This window comes from Nycticebus coucang, chromosome 21 (genome assembly GCF_027406575.1).
Source record: "Nycticebus coucang isolate mNycCou1 chromosome 21, mNycCou1.pri, whole genome shotgun sequence".
Classification (NCBI taxonomy): domain Eukaryota; kingdom Metazoa; phylum Chordata; class Mammalia; order Primates; family Lorisidae; genus Nycticebus; species Nycticebus coucang.
Window position 1 is genome coordinate 25557563 of NC_069800.1, and position 20534 is coordinate 25578096.

General features: G+C 40.7%; 1 pseudogene; it reads left to right on the plus strand.

Moving 5' to 3' along the window:
• The first annotated feature begins 12716 nt into the window (after nucleotides 1-12716).
• LOC128574336 (uncharacterized) lies at nucleotides 12717-12808 on the plus strand (annotated as a pseudogene).
• Nucleotides 12809-20534: the final 7726 nt, after the last annotated feature.

A 20534-nucleotide genomic window follows, 5' to 3' on the forward strand; every position in this document is an offset into this window, starting at 1 on the left:
CCATAGTGATCAAGACAGCATGGTACTGGCACAAAAATAGAGACATAGACACTTGGAATCAAATAGAAAACCAAGAAATGAAACTAACATCTTACAACCACCTAATCTTCGATAAACCAAACAAGAGCATACCTTGGGGGAAATACTCCCTATTCAATAAATGGTGTTGGGAGAACTGGATATCCATATGTAAAAGACTGAAACTGGACCCACACATTTCCCCACTCACAAAAATTGATTCAAAATGGATAAAGGACTTAAATTTAAGGCATTGAACAATAAAAGTCCTCAAAGAAAGCATAGGAAAAACACTGGAAGATATTGGCCTGGGGAAAGACTTCATGAAGAAGACTGCCATGGCAATTGCAACAACAACAAAAATAAACAAATGGGACTTCATTAAACTGAAAAACTTCTGTACAGCCAAGGAGACAACAACCAAAGCAAAGAGACAATCTACACAACGGGAAAGGATATTTGCAAAAATTTTGAATCAGACAAAAGCTTGATAACTAGGATCTATAGAGAACTCAAATTAATCCACATGAAAAAAGCCAACAATCCCTTATATCAATGGGCAAGAAACATGAATAGAACCTTCTCTAAAGATGACAGACGAATGGCTAACAAACACATGAAAAAATGTTCATCATCTCTATATATTAGAGATATGCAAATCAAAACAACCCTGAGATATCATCTAACCCCAGTGAGAACAGCCCACATCACAAAATCTCAAAACTGCAGATGCTGGCGTGGATGTGGAGAGAAGGGAACACTTTTACACTGCTGGTGGGACTGCAAACTAGTACAACCTTTCTGGAAGGAAGTATGGAGAAACCTCAAAGCACTCAAGCTAGACCTCCCATTTGATCCTGCAATCCCATTACTGGGCATCTACCCAGAAGGAAAAAAATCATTTTATCATAAGGACACTTGTACTAGACTGTTTATTGCAGCTCAATTTACAATCACCAAAATGTGGAAACAGCCTAAATGCCCACCAACCCAGGAATGGATTAACAAGCTGTGGTATATGTATACCATGGAATACTATTCAGCCATTAAAAAAAATGGAGACTTTACATCCTTCGTATTAACCTGGATGGAAGTGGAAGACATTATTCTTAGTAAAGCATCACAAGAATGGAGAAGCATGAATTCTATGTACTCAATTTTGATATGAGAACAATTAATGACAATTAAGGTCACAGGGGTGGGGGAAGGAAAAGCAGAGAGCGGGAAGGAGGGAGAGGGGTGGGGCCTTGGTGTGTGTCACACTTTATGGGGGCAAGACATGATTGCAAGAGGGACTTTACCTAACAAATGCAATCCGTGTAGCCTGGCTTATTATACCCTCAATGAATCCCCAACAATAAAAAAAAAAAAATAGTTTATGTAGATGTGTATACACAAGAAATTTCTGTACAATCTCCCTTTCCTTTCTCTCACTTCCTGATTGTGTATCAGAAATGTAAGAGTAAGAATCCTATGTCTGCCCCTACCCTGTGTGATACTCGAGTCTCATCTTCATGTGTGTTATTAAGCGGTCTTTACTTCACTGCTTTTTATTTTTTTTTTCCAGCTTTCTTCTGGTATGAATGATACAAATTGTACCCATCTTCCCTCCACCACCCCCAGGAACCACCATTTTCCTATTCAACATTTTCAGATTCGTCATATAAGTGAGACCGAGCAGGATCTGTCTTCCTGTGCCCGTCTGATTTCACTAAACACAATGTTCTCCAACACATTTATTCATGTTGTAGCAAATGGCCGGCTATCCTTCATTTTTAAGGGTGAATAATATGATCTATTGCATGAATTTGTCCATTTGTCCATCTATGGACTGAGGTTGATTTCACATCCTGGCTATTGTGAATACTGCAATGAACACGAGTTGCTACCACTTCAGTTCACTGACTTCATTTGCTTCAGTTATATACCCAGGATCAGATTGCAGGATCATATGATGGTTCTATTTTTAATTTTTAAGAAAACTCCATACCATTTTTGTTAATGGTTGTATTAATTTACACCCCCACCAACAATGAACAAGGATCCCCTTGTCCTCACATCTTTATCAATCCTTGGTCTTCTTGAGAATGGCCATTCTAGCAGGTGTGAGGTGATATCTCATTGAGACTTTAATTTGCATGGCCTTGATGATTAGTAACCTTGAGCATTTTTAAATCCCTGTTGAACACAGGCATATCTTCTTTTGAGAGTTGTTTTTTCAGGTCTTTGCTCATTTTTAAATTGTGTTATTTGCTTTCTTGTTATTGAATTGTTTGATTTTTTCATATATATTTTAGATAATAACCCATTATCAACTGTGTACTTGGCAAATATTTTTCTCCATTCTGTAAGTTGTCACTCCACTCAGTTGATTGTTTCCTTTGCTGTGAAGAGATGTTTTCACTTGATGCAATTTCGCTTCTTCAGTTTTGCTTGTGTTGCCTGCTTCATTGCATCCTCCTTCATTGCATCCTCCATTTCTATTTAAAAACATTCACATTTTGTTAAACACAGGCATTCTCCAAGGTTTGCTCTGGTAGTCTCCTAGTGCATGACTCAACTCATTTGAAAATCAGAGCGTCACCCCAGTGAGGGGCTATAAACACATAACCTCTCTGAAGTTGTTTAAGTGCTACCCAGTCATCTGCTGAGACTACAGAGGATAGCCTTGGCTGTGTTCCTGTCTCTCCCCATTCCACACACCCTCTTCAAGATACCTTACAGCTTCCTCAACCCTTCAAGATGGCTCTTACTACTCATTTACCAGTTTTTACTTGGATGATAAGGCAGGAAGCAAGGAGCAATGCTGTCCATCATCTGCCTTAATTCATCTCTAAAAAAGCTCTGAGAAGATGAACTTGGCTAGGGTTGCTATTGGGTTGAACAGCATACAGAACTTTTTTAACCAATTATTTCGCATCAAGGTTTAAAATGTTTAATGCAGCTGCCCCAAGCATCCCTTGCAATGTGATTTTGTCTTTGATTTCATATTTTTATAGTTAGAAATCTCGGTTCAGTAGCCATCGGTGATACAAACATAAGTATCATTTCTAAACTAGGGTTTCTGTTCATATACGCTTTTTTGTTATTATTAGAGATATAGTTTCATTCCTCCTGTTCCACTTGATGGCTGAAAAAGCACCACACCAATTTTATTAAGTGTAAACACAGTAGATCAAATGAAACTACAGTCACATTTGTTATTTTATAGTAAAAGATATTTTCCTTCTAAGGGATACCTTACAGCTTCCTCAACCCTTCAAGATGGCTCTTACTACTCATTTACCAGTTTTTACTTGGATGATAAGGCAAGTTGAAAGTTAAGTTGAAAATGTTTATGGGAAGCAAACATTCTAGGAATCCCACCAAATAATCTGTTTCAAGATTCCAAAATGTATCGCATTAAACAAGGTGACTTAAACAGGTGCAGTATTTGTGTAAACTAGTGCCTAGGAAATGTGTCATAAGCCACATCACCTTAAAAAAAATAAGATTTACTTTTTAAAAAGGTAAAGTAGATTAAAGTAATGTTAATAATAATCATATGCCATGTGAACAATACAAAAATAAAGGCTAACCCCCCGAAAGAGTTTGATCTGTCTTCATTTGGGGATGGTAGTTTGGTCTGCAGGAGATTCACCTACAAATTGTGCTTATCTGGACAATTTTCTAATATCAGTCAACTCACAGAATTTTTTTTTTAAACAAATTCTCACTTTCTTGTCCCCAATAGAGTGCTGTGGTGTCATAGCTCACAGAAACCTCAAACTCTTGGGCTAAAGCAATTCTCTTGCCTCAGACTCCAGAGTAGCTGGAACTACAGGTACCCGCCATTATGCCCAGCTATTTTTTAGAGATGGGGTCTTGCTCTTTCTCAGGCTGTTCTTGAACTCCTGAGCTCAAGCAATCCACCCTCCTCAGCCTCCCAGAGTGCTAGGATTACAGGTGTGACCCACCGCCCCTGGCCTTTCCTTTTTAAATGATGGGTCACAAGGCAATATGAGAAACCAAAGACAAACTACTAATAAACCATTCATCTTATAAATACTTTAAATATATGTTATTACTTCTAAAGTGTATTTTAGAACTATTTCAATTTTTGTTGATAGAGGTGTTTCTTTTCTTCTCATTTAATTCTTTCAAAACATTTCTAGCAATACAAGGACAATGTGCTTTAAATATATTGTTTCATTCTGTATTTTTATATTTCAATAATCTTTAGTTCCTCAAAACTCTGGAAGTTATACCATAGTCTAGCTTTCATTTTCTTCTTTGTAAAGACTCCTTCCTCCGTAAGTATCATCCCAATGGAAAGAGAACACTGGTGAGTAGAAAATGACCTTTTTTCCCTCTCCTATTCCTCTACCTGAGCCTAACTAAAAAGTCAGCCTAATTTGTTCGTGTGTTCGTGTAGCATCTCATTCCACTCAATTTTATTTCTTGGCTCTGCCCAATGCACTAGATGACCCTGTTTCTGAAAGTCTCAAGGGAAACAACTGAAACTTTTCCTTGGTTCTTCCTAAATGCCATTAAAAGATGAAGCAATCAATAGAAAGTGAAAAATCAAATTGCCTCATTCTTTTCTGTCAAATAGAAAAAGTATAAATAATAATGATGAATATGAAACACATACTTTTCTGTCTGGATTTTTTAGATATTGTCTATGTAGCATTAATCCATCACAGGGCCAATATTAACTATATTTTCTTATTTTGTCTATTTTTTTCTTTACTTAAAAAATTTTTTTAATTTGTTTTTATTTATTTTTAAATATTTTTTTTTCTGTATTCTTTATGTTCTGTCCTGTGTAGCCTCTCTACTAGGGAGACACTGCCCTTCCCAGAAAAACTGCCCTTCTCTGAGCTTGTCAATTTTTATAGGAAGCAAAAGGCTGGGCCAAGAGCAACCTAGGCAAACCAGGCAATCCCGAGTTTAGAGCCCCTACCACGCCTTATCTAACTCGCACATACAAAGCCAATATTGCTCCTACCTTAAATCATCCCAGGAGCAGGTCCCAGCCAACTAGAGACCAGAAGCCCACCAACATAATCCGATCCTACCCACTCCTAAACTGTTCACCCTGCCCCGCCTTGCCTCTCTCATAGAAACCCCAATAAACATTCTGGCCTAAACTTCCCCCAGCTCCTGTCTTCTGCCTTCTGATCTCACTGGTACTTCCCCCTATGGGCCTGCATAGCACGTGGTAGACTCCTCTCTGGAACCTGTGTGTTAGTGTGTTTTGCTTTGCTACAAAGAAATATCTGAAGCTGGGTAATTTATAAAGAAAAGCGGTTTCTCTGGCTCGTGGTTCTGCAGGCTGCACAAGAAGCATGGAACCAACATGTGCTTTTGGCACAGGCTCAGGCTGCTTCCACTCATGGTGGAAGGCAAATGGAACCCACCGTGTGCAGAGTGCCAGGTTCTTTTTAATAACAAGCTCCAGCAGGAACTAATAGAGTGAGGTCTCACCTCCAGAGGAAAGACTTTAATCTATTTTCAAGGGATCTGCCCTTAAGACTCAAACACCTCAAACAAAACAAAATGATATATTTAAATCATTTTATTCTTCAACATTGGGGAGCAAATTTCAGCATAGAATTTCAAAGGGAAAATTTCCAAATTACAGCAACTTGTATAATAAACTTCCATCCAAGCCTTATTCTCACTTCCTGCTGTGGGCAGACACACTCTATCATACCAAATCTTAAACAGAAATGGAGACATGCATTGCAAGAAAGTATGTGCAATATTATGCAATAAAGCCCTACCTAATGGCAACCTAATCTTACCCTCCCCTTCTAACAGAGAAGGACGTTATCAAACACTTAAATAAAATTTCAATTTAACTTCAGACAAATCATCCATCCATCTGTTACTCCAATGAGACACTATTCCTCACTCTGGAAAAAACATGTGTGTACATTTACCATTTGAGGCATTGGAACCAATGAAGTATTAGGGGTGATACAATTTGGGCAGAAACTTTCTACCTTTCCTTCTGTAAAAATTTGAAAGAGTATTGAAGTACACAGGAAATTTGAGGTTTATAATATTCATTGAACTGAAGATACTTAAAAAATATAATGCTTTTAATTATTATTATTATTATTTTTATTAAATCATAGCTGTGTACATCAATATGATCATGGGGCACCATACACTTGGTTCATAGACCATTTGACACATTTTCATCACATTAGTTGACATAGCCCTCCTGGTATTTTCTTAGTTACTTTGCTAAGACTTTTACATTCCACATTTACCAAGCCTCACATATACCCTTGTAAGATGCACCACAGGTGTGATCCTTTCAATGCCCCTCCCTCTACTCACCTACCCCCTCCCTCCCCATCCTTTCCCCCTTCCCCTTATTCTTAGGTTGTAACTGGGTTATAGCTTTCATGTGAAGGTCCTAAATTAGTTTCATAGTAAGGGTGAGTACATTGGATACTTTTTCTTCCATTCTCGAGATACTTTACTGAGAAGAATATGTTCCAGCTCCATCCATGTAAACATGAAAGAGGTAAAGTCTCCGTCTTTCTTCAAGGCTGCATAGTATTTCATGGTGTACATATACCACAATTTATTAATCCATTCGTGGATCGATGGGCATTTGGGTTTTTTCCATGACATAGCAATTATGAATAGGGCTGCAATAAACATTCTGGTACAAATATCTTTGTTATGATGTGATTTTTGGTCTTCTGGGTATATGCCCAGCAGAGGAATTACAGGATTGAATGGCAGATCTATTTTTAGATCTCTAAGTGTTCTCCATATATCTTTCCAAAAGGAATGTATTAATTTGTATTCCCACCAGCAGTGCAAAAGTGTTCCCTTTTCTCCACATCCACGCCAACATCTCTGGTCACTGGATTAAAGATTTAAACTTAAGACATGAAACTATAAAAATACTAGAAGAGAGGGCAGGGAAAACCCTTGAAGAAATTGAGTTGGGCGAGTTTTTTATGAGAAGGACCCTGCGGGCAACTGAAGCAGCTTCAAAAATACACTATTGGGACTTGATCAAACTAAAAAGCTTCTGCACAGCCAAGAACACAGTAAGTAAAGCAAGCAAACAGCCCACAGAATGGGAGAAGATATTTGCAGGTTATGTCTCTGACAAAGGTTTAATAACCAGAATCCACAGAGAACTCAAACGCATTAGCAAGAAAAGAACAAGTGATCTCATTGCAGGCTGGGCAAGGGACTTAAAGAGAAACTTCTCTGAAGAAGACAGGCGCGCGGCCTTCAGACATATGAAAAAATGCTCATCATCTTTAATCATCAGAGAAATGCAAATCAAAACTACTTTGAGATATCATCTAACTCCAGTGAGACTAGCCTATATCACAAAATGCTTTTAATTATTTTTTATTGAAACAGTTTCTGCTCTCATTATCTCAGATGGCAAGTTATTAAAGAAAAATACTCTCATTTTGAATGAAAACTCAACCAGAATGTTAAAATTGCCCATTAAAGATGGCATCCCTGTCTGCCCAAGGCCTTTTGCTTTTATTGGTTTTGTGTAGCTCTCCACCAAGTTCCAGGCTAATTGTGCTATGGGCAGTGAGACTGCTACCTCAACCCAAGTGGTTTTGAGATAACAATTCTGAGCTTCTAAACATGGCCCATGTGTCATAAAGTTTACATAAAGTTTAACTTACACAAAGTTTAACTGCAGTTGTTGGCACTGAGGCTTCTGCACTCCATGGCCAAGCTGCTGAGGGCACTCACTCTAAAACTCCTGCCTAGGTTCAGGGATGAAGTTGGGTCCAAACTCCCAAACCTTTCCCCCATATCTTTCCTGTTGAAAGTTTATCATTCTGTAGTATAATTAGTTGTTCAATTATTTATCCCTTGAATACACAGCATATTTTTTGAGACCAAGAATCCAATCTTATTCTATCCCGTATATTGAAAGTATGCAATTAATATGCTTCAACAAATGGAATAAATAGAGTCATGTATTACTGCAGGAGTTATATATGGTTTTAACATTCATGAAACATTCCCCAACACATAACATCATTTAAAATTCAAAACAACACTAGAAGTAGGCACAATGGTTATCTTTTTGCTAATGAAGGAAATAAGGGTTAGAGAGTTTAAGTTACACATTAAAAGTAAATAGCAAAGCAGATATGATCATGGACTATAGAACCATCACGTCTGGGTTTGAATCCTAGCACGTTTACTACTAGTTGGATAACTTAGGCAAGTTACCTAACTTCTCTATGCTTAATTTCTTCTTCTATGAAGTGAGTATAGTAGCAACTTCTTCACAGAGTTGCTCTGAAGATTAAATAATATATGAAAGGCTTGAAACAGTTTCTGGCTCATAGTTTTGTGAGTTGGGGTTTCTCTGACTACAATGCGCAGTTGTCTTGTTGGTGAACTGCCTGCAACAGAATCTTAACAACTCCTTCCAGATGTGTTCCTAAAAGAAAGCAAATTCTGGAGTTTCGAACGATCAGTTCAGAAAGATCTTTTGAAACAGGACCAACAACAGACATTGACTAAAAGATATTAACTAAGTCCTTAACTAGTACCTACTAAGTGCTAGTTTAATTTTCTGGATAGTAATGATAGGATATCTTATGTTCTCATGTTTTTAATGTTGTGAGAAAATCTGATGGGATATGAACTAAAATAGAGACGCAGAATGCATCCATTCCACAGACAGGCAGAGTTCCCTGGACTCAATGGATTTATAGCCGAGAGTGTGTGCTGGTTTCCAAAGATCACCTCCTTGAACTCTATATAGTCCTCTTTCCTTCTATCTGGGCTGACTTTCTTTATATTTTGGTGAAATTCATGTAGCATAAATTGAATGCTTCAAAGTAAATAATTTGGTGGTATTTAGAACATTCACAATATTGAGTGGCCACTCACTCTGTTCAGTTTCAAAATAACTTCTTCATCCCCAAGAGGAAACACCCCCTACCCAATAAACAATTGCTCCTTAATCCCCCTCCCCCTCCCCAGCCCCCTGACAACCACCAATCTGTTCATCAACAGATGAATTGGAACCACCATAGTATAAGCAATAAAAAGGAATGAAGTAGCCCTATATACTGAAGTATGCATGAGTCTCCAAAACTGCAGGTTACATGATTGACTTGTGACAATTTAGTGTGATGCCAATGATGTTTTGAGTCTAGAGGAAGGTCAGATGAAGACCTGCTGCTTCTGCACCCAAAGCTCTCACCTGTGGGGGAGACTGAGCTGCCAGGTAAGAAGAACTACCCTGAAAACTGCCATGCTGTGTGGAAACCAAGCTGAGCCACATGGAGAAACAAGAGAAGGGGATATTTTATTTGAGCAAAGACACAGAGGTGAAGAAGTTAGTTAAATGGCTATTTGTGGGGAAAATATCCTAGATCGAGAGATGAGCTGGTGCAAAAGTCCTGAGGTGGGAGACTGCCTGGCATAGTTGCCAAAGAGCAGGGAGGCCAGACTGGCAGGAGCAGAGAAAGGAGGAGAGAGGTGGTCAGAGAACTGAACATGGGCCAGGCCACAGGGGGCCCTGAGCTCCAAGGATTTGGGTTTTTATTCTGAGCGAAATGAAAAAAAATAATCCTGGACTGTTAAGTGATATGTCTGAACACATGTGTTAAATGGCCACTCTGCTAGGCTAACGCTAGACGTAAGAGGAATAAGGGGGAAAGTATAGAAGCCACTTAGAAACTTATTACAATGACCCAGGTGAGAAAGATGGGTGCTGAACCACGTAGGTAGCAGCAGAGGTCATGAGCAGATACTGAATATTTTGAAGTAAGAGGTGCTGTGGTTTGCTTGCAGATTGGATGTGGTGAGAATACAAAAGAAGGTATTTATTCTTCCAAGATTTTGGCTATCATAATCAGAAAGATGAAGTGACCCTCAGACAAGATGGACAGAGAAACTGGGGAAGGAGGAGGGAGGAGTGAGGATGGGGAGTCTGGTACTGGACATGTGATGCTTGAGATGTCATTCAGCTTCTGAGTGGAGATGTTCAGAAGATAGTTGAAGAATCTGGTGTGGGTGAGAGAGGTCTGGGCTGGAGATGAAAATGTGGGTATTTAAAAGAGACAAGAGCAGGGGAGGGAAAGAAGAAACCAGAGACAGAGCCCTGGGGAACTCTGATGTCAGAGGTGGAGGAAAGAGCAAAGGAGACAGAGAAGGAGTGACCCAAGAGGGAGAAGAGAGTGAACTTGTTGGGGAGGACAGAGAGCCACTGAAAACGATGCTGTGTGGCAGAGGTGTCACTTGGGGTCAGTGGGTTTTGTTATACAAAAAGATTTGCAAAGGGGAAAGAAAACCCAAGTTGCAAGTTAAGATGGAGCCAGGTGTAGAGATGTAAAAACAGATGGTTGCATGGCAAACAGTCTGATAAATAACTTAAGGGCAATGGTGGATGTCGGTGTGGAGTACAGAATGCTGATGGAAACCGACAGAGGAGTCAAATTCCAGAGGGGTGCATGTGAATTTCTGATGGAATGTTTGAGGAGGGCAAGTGTGTGATTGAACCAACTTTGAAAGCACTTCCTTGTTGAAGGGATATACTTCTGGAATGGAGTCAACGGCCTACTATTATCTAAGCACTTCTGGAGTGGAGTCAATGGCCTACTATCATCTAAGCACGTGTCTTCAAAATAAAGGAAAGAAAAAGCCCAGATGAGAAGTTAGAGTGGGGACAAGCAAGCAAATGAAGTTGCAGATGAGGAATTACTAGGCTGCATTGCTCAGCTCTTTACCTGCAGTATATGGAATTCGCACTGCGTGGATCTGTGATAGGCTTATGGTTGGTGCTGGGACAAGACTAACCCAGTGAGCTAATGAAAGATAAAAAGGGGTAGTAGGAAGGGAGATCATTTTCTATGGAAATCTTCAAATGAGCATTTTGCAAACGTATTCGAAGTGAAAGACACTTGTTTATCAGAACCAAAAACTATAAATTCAACCCCAAAGCCCAGCTTGAGGGGATTCTGGAGCAACCCCCACCTCCTCCTACCTACCCGCCCACTCTGTTTAGGAATTGCAGGTGATAGGGACGTGTATAGCATGTCTGAGAACATTGGACCAGTAAGGGCTCCTTCAACTCAACTTCAAAAAGTAATACATAGGTGACATGGTTTAAAATGTGTATACATGTTTGGCACCCTCTGTAAATCCCACACTATCACAAGGTAAATTATAAGTTGGTTATTCTCTTTCTGCAAGTTGGCTACAGGATTTACTATGGGAATCCTTTAAATGCAAGCTTCCTTGCTGTGTCAGTGATTACTCAGTCAACAAGCCTTTATTTAATTCACAATCAATAGTTCAGAAAAACCTAGAATGCTTTCATCAGGTCCCAGCAGTGCTGCATAGCTAGTATTTTAAAAATACAACTTTAAGACTAATTTGCTTAAATTAGCTTGTTTATAGATTTATTTTTCCACGAGGACAAAGAAAGAGAACCCCAAAGGTAGAAATGACAATTACAACAATGGAGAGGAGGAGGGGGAGAGAGAGAGATAAAAAGAAAGAAAGAAGAAACAAATTGGAAAGAGAGAAAGATAGAAAAGAAAGAAAGAAGAAAGGAAGGAAGGGGGGGGAGGATATTATTATTTTATCTTCTACCTCTACCAAGACAAGACCCCAAGTTCCTGTTATATGGAGAAAATTGTTGCTTAAAGTCCAAAAATCAGACAAAATTGAAGGAAAAATATTTTATTATGGCTTTCTCCAGTTGTCTGATTGGATTTCATGTAGATCAAGGGTAATTTGATATTTGGTTAATCTTTGTCTTGCCTGTGTAACTTGTTTATGCACATTTTCTAACCTTTTTGAATGTGCATTTTGGGCAACATCTTCTGTTAATCATGGCACATTCTTTCCTTGGAAGATGCCAGTGGTCCTTCAGAACACTCCACACTGACTGTGGAATTGTGTGAACATCAGTTTTCACTGTGGACAAACAGAACAAAATGAAATCTATTATAATTATCCATTTGGATTCTGATTCCAGGGTGGTTTGGTGAACTATGTTGCTACTTCTTTTATTACTCTCTATTAACATGTTTGGTATAGAACCTGGTCTATTTGTTTCACAACAGAGGGTACTGTGCGAGATTCTATGGTGACAGAGCTACTGGGTCATGTTCTTGGTGCCTCTCAGGGGAGGAAAGTATCCTTGGAACTGGTTTTATTTTCATTGTCACTAGATGTCACTGCATACACAAGTGTGCCGAGAGTAATGGGAGCCCTGAGAGCTGAGGAGAGGGACAGAATGGGTTCTGGAAAGCTTCACTGTGATCCTACTTGGACGATATCTGCACTATATCTCTTTGAGGCATTCTCCCAATCTCATTTAATTAGGTTAATCCCTCTAATACTTTGTCATTTTACAGATTGTGTGAAATCTAATTTAAATGTATGCAAATCTTTCGCTATTCAACACGATCTTCTGGGGATGGGTGGTTAATTGTGGCAACTGTATTTAATTCAATGTTTCTTTCTGAGTTGCAATTATGGACAGAATATAAATTGCCTATTTTATGCTGCTTCTAATTCAGTGTTATATCCTGTTAAAACACCAATTTGTTCTCCAGTAGAATAAGATATTGAATAGATACTCAAAATTGGCTCTAAACAGAGCCAGACTACTTACTAGCTAGTAGCATTGTATATCTGCTCCAAGCTAAGAAACTTTAATTAAAATTTACAGTCCTATGCTCACTTCGGCAGCACATATACTAAAATTGGAATGATACAGAGATTTGCATGGGCCTTGCGCAACATTTGTGAAGTGTTCCATATTTAAAAAAAAAAAAAAGAAAATTTACAGTCCTTTGATCCACTGTCCCTCCAAAAGTCTCAGAAGAAGAAAACCTGTTAAGGTCAGGCTCAACATCAGTTTTTATTTCTGCGAAGTATAGAGAAAGTTACGCAAATCTAGAGAGCGTGTGAAGTCGTTCTTACAAAACAGCATTTTGATGAGGTAAACAAATCAGAGCTACGCAGATTAAATTCCCATTAAAGTGTACATGGTTTTAAGAATGGGGAGGGGAGTAGCTGAGAAATCTAAGGCAATTTTAATTAAATCTTAAATGCAGTTGGGGTTTGCCCCAAGTCTACTCTTCACATGCCTCTCTGCTGTTCTTTTTAAAATGCCCATTCCACCAAATCAGATAATTGTGTCAGTGACAGCGCATATGGCAAATGGTGGGCCACCGAACTCAGCCCGGCTCCTCTCTGCCTTAGTTCAGGTATCTTCAAGTGCCCCCAACCCAAAGGCATCCTCTAATTATGGGCAGGATTAGGGATTAATAGCTGATGTGCTGTTCTTCCTGGCTTTCAGCCCTCCTGGTTTCCCAGGCCCTTACAGTCACTGTGGCCCCCTAAAAATTCTATTCAAGAGCACAATAACCAGATCAGCTGCTGCAGGCTGGAGCCAGTGGGACAAAGGGAGGAGGGCACTCCGCAGACCTCTGTCTGTTCACAGACTCCAGCAGGCATGCTGGGGTCACATCGGAAAAAACCCTAGCTGGGGTCTGCATCTCACGAGCCCCACTGGGCCTACTTAAGGGACCTGGAGAACGGGCTCTGATGCGAGCACAGTTTGCCAACAGAAACGCTAGTGGCGGAAAACACAGGCACCCAGGCACTGCCCCTCACAGAAAGATTTCTCTTGTTAGTTTTTCCCTTTCTGATATTTCTCCGTGGAAATCTGGAGAATAGACCTGGGGAGTTTATTTCTCAGCATCTGTTTTTAATACTCATCTTGTGCTGGAGTCATGAATAGGGAAATAAGAGATGGGAGACATCTATTTTATTCTATAATGAGGCAGAGCCACTCCCTGTTTTGTGCTTTGTTCATCCTTCCTGAAGCTTCTCTTGCTTTGCGCATCTCGGATGGGTGCTGCGGTGTGGACAGGCTTTCCCCAGGCAGCATCTGGTCTCTCTTGCAGGGTTCCACAGGCATTTGTCTCTTTCAGATTTTCAGTAGCGGCCTGTTTGGGGAGTGTTGGGGGGACCATCTATCCAGGCATCACCTGGCCAGTCAGGACTGCCTGGCCACAGGCTGCTCCACACTTCTGTGCATCAAACAGCCCAGGGCCCTCAGGTGACCTGTTCAACTAATGGACAATAAAGCCTAGGGTTTAGTGCAGAGCTAGAAGTGCAGTATTAGTAATAGTTTTTATTAACAATAAGGCTGCATTATGTGGACTTAAAATGTGGACATGTACTAAGAAAATGCCATGAAGACTACGTTGAACAGTTTGATGAGAATATTTCAAATTGTATATGAAACCAGCACATTGTACCCCTTTATTGCACAAATGTACACAGCTATGATTTAACAACAACAACAACAAAAAAAAAAAAACGTGGACATGTAAACAACAAAATCAGGTTTCAATTTTGAGCCATTTCCATCCTAGCTGCATGGCCTTAGGTGACTTAGATTTTTGTATCTGCAAAAGAAGAAAAATATTAACAATTGGGTGGTTATAAGTTATTAACGAGACTACGGAAATACAAAAATATAGCTTATATCAGACAGGAAACAACGGTAGTTTTTAATGAAGAATAGAGGACTGTTCCATATAAAGCATGGTTTAGGAAAAGCGAGAGGGAGCCATGCATTGTCCTGGGGCTTCTGACTTTCAAAGCAGTTACCATGCTCCGGCGGCAGGGGCAAAGCCATAGAGCAGTGATGGAATCCAGGGAGGGACGTGTTGACAAAAGCTGTGGACTTCCCCAGGGATGCAGCCAAAGTGGGCAAGGGAAGGGTGAGGCAGGGCAGGTAAATAGTCTGAGAACTCAGCCCTGGACCTCACTCTTCCCCCCACTCTCTGTATGTCCCGCTGGTGCCACCCATTACCCCTGCCCACATCCTCTCTGCACTCAGGTAAACACAAAAGACTTTTTTAGTCTTAAAGTATTCGGCCTGGGGCTTTTTCCCTATGGAGCCAGCATGCCTGTCTCTTGGGCACAGCAAACATGCTGGAAAGCTGACATGCACGTTGCCAGCCTGGTAACTGGCAGGAGTTAGCCCTGCCTGGTGTCCCAGAGTGCCAGCAGGGTGCAGCAACAGCTGCCCACACTGAGATTTGCCTGGTAACACACCTGAGCTTGGATTCATTCCCTCCCCTGTCTCACGTCCCTGTTTCTCTATTGGCACCTCTTGGGATCATCCCCCAAATAAATTACATGAGAATCTCCCTGAATGGCAAAGTCTGTGTGGGTCAGCCTCCCTCAGCATGGCACAGAGCAGGGTGAGAAGATGGGAAGGGTAGATGGGGGCAGGAAGGGGAAGATGCACACACAAGCACTTAGCTCAGTGCCTACTCACAGGGCGCCAGCCAGGAGCGGGAGCTTGGCAATAAGTCTGTACATCTTTTTCTCATTCTGTTCCTTTTCTGCAATACCCCTCAGGCAGTTACCCTATATCCTGGGGTTCTCTTATATTTAACTCTTTGACTTACTTTGTGACTGGGTCCTAGCTCAGCATTACGTGTGTGTGTGTGTGTACACAGACACGTGTAAATGTAAGTGTCTATATAAAGAGTGTGTCTATGTATGTATACAGCAGCCCTTTATGTGTGGAATGAGAGAGTGAGTGAGGGGTAGGACGTGGTAGGATCATAAAAATGTGAAGTGCTATAAAAAATTGGATGGCATGCCGAATAAAAAACAGAGCCTTAAAACTTGCATGAGCATCTAGACATGCCGTGCCATCAGTCAGCAGTTTGAAGGAGGGCTAGGAGAGTGTGGTCAGGAGAAACATGAATCCACCAAGTACCCCTTGGATTGAAGTAGGTAGATGCTAACCCACCAGAGCAAGAAGAGTCCAGAGCTGCTGAAAAACTTGTACCAGGTGTCACAATGACATGAAATGAAACTCGATTTATTATAGTATATCTCAGTATTTCAGAAATATGTTCAGAAATACCTCAACATATCCTACCAGACTTAAGGTGATTCAAAGTTAAGGTGATTAAGGAGAAGGGCATAGACAAATTATTTATAGGGTCTAGAATAAAGACTGGTGTGTGCTTATTACTTAGAGAGTATTTAAGGATGGATGGCTAGATGGAGGATTGGTTTAAGAGATAGATTGGGCTAGTAGTGTATAACTAAAGAAACTCAACAGTAGACGAACCACTAATGTTTATCCAAGGATCTTCCTTGTCCAGAAGGATCTTAACACCTTCCTCACAGCATGTTGTGTGTGCGTATACCAGGTCTGACTATTAAGTTCCTGAACTTGCCACCATGTGCTTACAACAGCAGCACTGTACAAAAAGCTCTGTGAGGCTTCACAACCTTGATATATCAGTGTCTCACAGCTGTGTTTGTGTGGACCTGTGGCAGTGTCTTGCTGAGTGGTGTTCATTGTTGTTGTTGTGTGTTTTTGTGTGCTGTCACGAGAATGTTAGAACTTGCTTGAGAGCAATGAACAAAATTAAATTTCTTGTTAAACTTGACAAGAGTGGAAGTGAAATCAGAGACATGTTAGTCCAAGTTTATGGCAATAATGCCATGAGGAAAATGGCAGTGTACAAATGGATGAAAAGTTTTTCTGAGGGGAAAGAAAGCATCACTGATGAATAGAGATCAGGGAGGCCAGTAATGAACAGAACTGAAGAAAATGTTGCAAAAATATGTCAAATTGTGTATCAAAACCATCAGCTGACTGTGAGAAGCATAGTAGACCAAATAAGCCTGGATAGAGAAAATGTTAGGAAAATCTTAACTGAAAATTTTGGTATGGAAAAGGTGTGTGCAAAAACAGTCCCAAAAAAGCTCACTGATGAGCAAAAGCAAAGGAGAGTTGGAGTTTGTGAAGAGGTAAGACAACGTTTGGGTTGTGTTATCACTGGTGCTGAAATATGGCTGTACCAATATAACCCTGAAACAAAGTGTCAAACTGCACAGTGGAAGTCAGCCAATTCTCCATGACCAAAAATGTTCCACCAGTCCAAATCAAGAGTCAAAATGATGTTGCTAACCATTTTCAGTATCAGAGGGATTGTTCATTATGAATTTGTATCAACTGGACAAATAGTTAACCAAGTTTAGTATTTGGAAGTGCGGAAAAGGCTCTGTGAAAGAGTTAGATAGTGTTCCCCTTAAATGGCCCTGTCTGTTGTGGCAGGCGCCTGTAGTCCCAGCTACTCAGGAGGCTGAGGCAGGAGAATCGCCTAAGCCCAGGAGTTGGAGGTTGCTGTGAGCTATGATGCCACGGCACTCTACCGAGGGCGATAAAATGAAACTCTGTCTCTACAAAAAAAAAAAAAAATGGCCCCGTCTGTGAGGGAGATTTAGCCAGTAAACCAATAACTATATCGAAAAACACTCCCTACTCACCCAATATGACACCTAAATGACTTTTTTCTTCACCCAAAGATAAAGGAAGTATTGAAAGGAAGACATTTTGATAACATTCAGGGCATCACAGGTAATACAATGACAGATCTGACGGCCATTCCAGGAAGAGTTCCAAAATCGCTTTGAAGAGTGGACTAGGCACTGTCATTGCTGCATAGCTTCCCAAGGGGAGCACTTCTAAGGTGACCGCAGTGGTGATATTCAGCAATGAGGTATGTAGCACTTTTTCTAGGATGAGTTTGCAAACTTAACTGTCAGGCCACAACATATGTACATATGCAAGTACATATATATATACATACACACATGCAAATACACAGACATATTAGGATTATGATACAATATTCTACAATATGTAATATTAATATAAAGTTGTTCTATCAGTCAGTGCAAGTCACTTGGGCAAGCCTAGTGTCAGTACAGGATGGTGCTACAAAGGGCACTGATGAAAGGAGAATGACTCAGAGCCGCTACCACAGTCAGTCCTCCATGTTATCCCTCCCTGCTGTCACAGTTAAGGAGGTGTCCCTTCTCCCTCCTGTGTACGGAATATAGCTGAAGCCTGAACCTTCCATGTTAGAGTTTTTCATCTCTTGAGAGACAGGATGAATTTCATCCCTACAGAGGTTTGGATGGATCTTTGCCAGGATCCCTTGGAGTGTTTGAATGACAAATGAATTTCTGGAAAACAGCCCAGACTCTGTGAAACATTATTTCTGAGGAAGATCTTGAAATTTCTGCTTTAATTAAACTTATACACCTGAATATTCTTAATCAAAGGTGTGTGTGTGTTTGCCAGTTTCCATTTCAATATGGCGAGAAGGCCCAGGCATTGACGATTGTAAACAAGTACCCTGTATCTTCCTGATTGCTTGGTTTTGTTCACCGACATAGCTCTGCCAGGAGCATTGAAGGCTCAGAGAAGCCTGAAGTTATGAACTGTATCACTAGTGGGCTGGAGACTAGGCCCCTCCTTCCCAGACAACACCTCCTCTGTGTGCAGTACAAGGGCAGCCAACAGGAAGGGGCCACTTGGCAATGGGGGACACGAGATGGAAACTCAACAGATAAAGATGACATGGGATCCTCCCCCCTGCAGAAAGGTCAGTGCTGAAACCATGAAGTTTGAGGAAACTTCCTGCTAGCCACAATTTAGTCACATATCCCCACCTAGCTGTGCCCATTTTGGGGGGAAAAAAAATTGGAGTTAAAAATAAAAGTAGTGTAGCCAGGCATTGTGGCGGGCACCTGTAGTCCCAGCTACTCTGGAGGCTGAGGCAAGACAATCACTTAAGCCCAGGAGTTGGAGGTTGCTGTGAGCTGGGTGAGGCCAAGGCACTCTACCGAGGGCCATAAAGTGAGACTCTGTCTCTACAAAAAAAATAAATAAAAAAAAAATAAAAGTAGTGAAGTAAATCATATGAAGCCTCTACAAAGTAAGAGCTGAAGGGAAGCCACAGTGGCAATGCAGACAGGCTACATGCGGTCAGATGGGCACAGAAAACCAAGACCCAAGGGCAGAAGATCGTCGTGCATCTGCTGGAGAGACTCAAGGTGTTCTTCACAGGCTAGGTCCTTAGTTATTAATTCTGCACATTTTAGTTTATTTGCTTTCAGAACAGCCCTGGGAACTATGGTTTCTGTTCTCCAGGTGTCAAAGGACAGAGAAATCACCCAAACTGAGCAAGATCAGGAAGCAACTATCACCCCATGGATTGTGGGACAATGGGAGGTGAGATGGTTTTAGTGAAGTCCAGAAACCTAGAATATCCAACTGAGGCAAGATCCATAGTGGGTTATTGCCCAGCAGATCTTGACCTATGGAGTAGATGTGGCTATCTACAGAGATCCCTTAGGAAACAGAGGAAGAAAGGGGGGAATATCCTGGATGCTTCTTCCTTCCCATATGCCAATATTCAGCCAATCTCTCCCATTGGCTGAACCTACCCAGAATCCAGAGAGGAAGGGGAGTGTAGGTAGAGTTGGGTAGAGTCATGCAGGAGAAAGACAGTGAATGCAGAGAGTAAACAGGGGCCTGAGTGGTGCAGCCTCACACAGGGGACTTGCCAGGCAGTGCCTCTGCCCACATCCTGCTGGCCACAATTTAGTCACATATCCCCACCTAGCTGCAAGGGAGGCCGTGTGCCCAGAAGAAGAGGATAATACAAAAACCAGTGACCGTGGCATTCTCTACTGCAGGGACCCACAGTCCTTGGAGAAAAGCAGTGCGGTAAGAAATACAAAAGGGTATAAGCTAGAATTCCAGCTCACAGGGGCAGTAAGCAGAAAATAGAAATACTATAAAAAGTACAGTAACAGACATGGATGGTGATGCCACAGTATTTGGAAGAAATTTTCTCTGATCATAATTCTAAACTGGGAGCAGTGGGATTTGCAATGGATTTTGACAAGCAATACTGTGGGAAAAGCTATTCCAACACAAGGAAGAGATGGATGACTGACATAGAAACAGGAGAATCATGTGTGTGTGTTCAAGGAACTGAAGGTAGACAAATAGATGTGGTCCGTGGTGGTATCACCAATTGGAAATAAATATAGGCATAAAGGGACCAAGTCTGGGGTAACTTTGAGTTCTATATTAAGTTAATGGAGGAATTAATAAGGAGATGAGGTTGGGAAACAATGAAACTTTATTCCATTCTTAACATACAATTCAGAACCATACAACAATTTTAAGTAGGGTAGTAATATAATCACACCTCTATGTTAGATATATAAATTTTATGCCCCCCAAATTTATATGATGAAGGCCTGTCAGTTCTTCAATATGTGATTGTATTTGGAGATATAGTCTTTAAAGAGGTAATTAAAAATGAGATCATTAGAGTTGACACTAAAGCAATATAACTGGTGTGTCTTTATAAGAAGGAAAAAATAGGATAAGGACACATGGAGAAAAGACCATGCGAAGACAGAGAGGGGAGCAAGAAAGCAAATTTCTGTGTCTTAAGACATCAAGTCTGTAGCACTTTGAAATGAAAGCCCTAAAAAGCCACTACAAAGAGTCTGGCACTCACTCAGGTTTGAAAACATTTGGATGGCAGGATACAGTTAAAACTCTCTGACCATATTCTTCTTAGTAAAGTATCTCAAGAATGGCAGAAAAAGCGTCCAATGTACTCAGTACTATT